Genomic DNA, 2001 nt, shown 5'->3' with positions numbered 1-2001 from the left:
ATGTTGCTTTCTAAATGCTTCTATTCTGTGAGCATTCTCCCGTGTATTGTCAGAAAATACACAGCTGATGGAAAATGTCTTCTCTGTGCAAAAGTTTAGAGAGACAGCACTATGGCAGCAATCGCAAGGAACACAATCATGTTAACTGACCTATAATTTTCTTTTCACATGCTAACTATTCTTGGATAGTCTCATTAAGTGGATTTTTAAAAAAATTTTTTAAGTTTATTTTTGTGAAAGAGACAGAGCAAGTGGGGGAGGGGCAGAGAGAGGGAGAGAGAGAGAATCCCAAGCAGGCTCTGCACCATCAGCACAGAGCCCAATGTGGGGCTCAAACTCACAAACTGTGAGATCATGACCTAAGCCAAAACCGAGTCGGACACTTAACCGACTGGGCCATCCAGGCACCCCTTAAAATTTAACAATATAGATAACCCCAATCACAAGCATTTAAAACTGCCTGTGTGCTTTAGTCAAACTACAAACTATCAGAAATAGATATTTCAAGAAATATGTTACAAAACCAAATAGAAATTATTTTTCAACAAGCATTAAATGGTTTTCTTGCACAGCATATGTTACTGTTTCCTTACATCAGTGTGAAAAATGAAAATTATAGTTGCACTATAATTCCAAGGCAACTTGCTTGTAATTGATCCCGGTGGTCATTACATGGCTGTCACTATAGAGTTCAGACTACACAGGCCAAGAGTTAGGGGATTACAAATATGATTTGATATATAGCTTTTCATTTCATTTTCACATAAAGTCCTCCATTTTACCCAGATATGTAGTCATCAGTTACCATGAAGTAAATAAAACACAGTGTACCTACAAAATTTCACCATAAAAGGTCTCAGTGTGTGTTCACATAATCCTTTTATGACGTCATGCACCGTCATGTTTTTTAAAAATGCACGTTATTTAAGGAATGGAAGACCCAAAGGCAAAGATGATGAGTGTGCCATAAAGTACTTCAACCCCACACTGTCAATGCTCAATACATTTTAAATAGCAAAAAGTGAAGTTGCAAATTCTAGAGTCTTACCCTATAAAGTGATAATGCTAATAATTTCGATATTCATCCCATCTCCTGTGAATTAAAGGTTTTCTTAGATGCCTGCCAAGTATCCTGTTAGTTGGGTTTCTTTCCCTGTGATTTTGATCTAGTACTTCTTTTAGTTTTTCATGGGAATTTGTGGCTGTGAGGGAACCAGAAGCCTCTGATCACTTAATTTGGAAAATGGATCAAAAGTGCATTTTCATTTTGTGTGGGTAGATATTTGGTTCTCTTAATATACCCGCCAAGCTGTATTCATAATCTTTTAGTAACTGAGATGATTTAACTGCAAACTTAGTAAGCCAGAAGGACAGGTAAGTGACTTCTTAAGTCAGTGGTTCTCAAACTTGAGTAAGCAGCAGAATCACAGGGAGGGCTTTGCTGAAACAGAACACCGGGCCCGGCCCCATCTCAGATTTTCTGAGTTAGTAGCCCTGGGGCGTGGCCTGTGCATTTTTATTCCTAACAACTTCCCAGGTGATATGGAGGCTGCTGGTCCTCAAACCACATTTTGAGACCCAATTCCTTAAATAAAAGTTGGGCATTTTTCCCCCTAAAGCTGGGCATTTAAATGATCCTGTCAATAATCTGCCATCAAGCCTTTATTGTACTGATTTATGCCTCCTGCAAACAAAACCTAGGCCAAACTGACAGTCTGTTCTATTGAGATTGCACAAGTTCCTAAAAAATCCCCAATTAAAAGACAAAAAACTCCAACTCTTAGAACAGCAATAACCTACTCAGTTTGAAAACATTATGAAAGTCTAAAGAAACGCTCTGGGTTCTGGAGTAAACTTCAGTCCCCGTGGTGGTCATCATTTGGTTACATTTGGAAACAGGCTTGTTCTAAAATAATCATTTTTGAGGCGATGACATTTACTCTTTTCACCCAAAGAAAACAGAAATAACAACACAGGAAGAACTGGGCAGCCTTAGGTCAA

Source organism: Panthera onca, assembly GCF_046562875.1.
Source record: "Panthera onca isolate mPanOnc1 chromosome E1 unlocalized genomic scaffold, mPanOnc1 haplotype 2 h2.Chr16_ul_15, whole genome shotgun sequence".
NCBI classification, from domain to species: Eukaryota; Metazoa; Chordata; class Mammalia; order Carnivora; family Felidae; genus Panthera; species Panthera onca.
Note: the sequence above shows the minus strand (reverse complement) of the source record.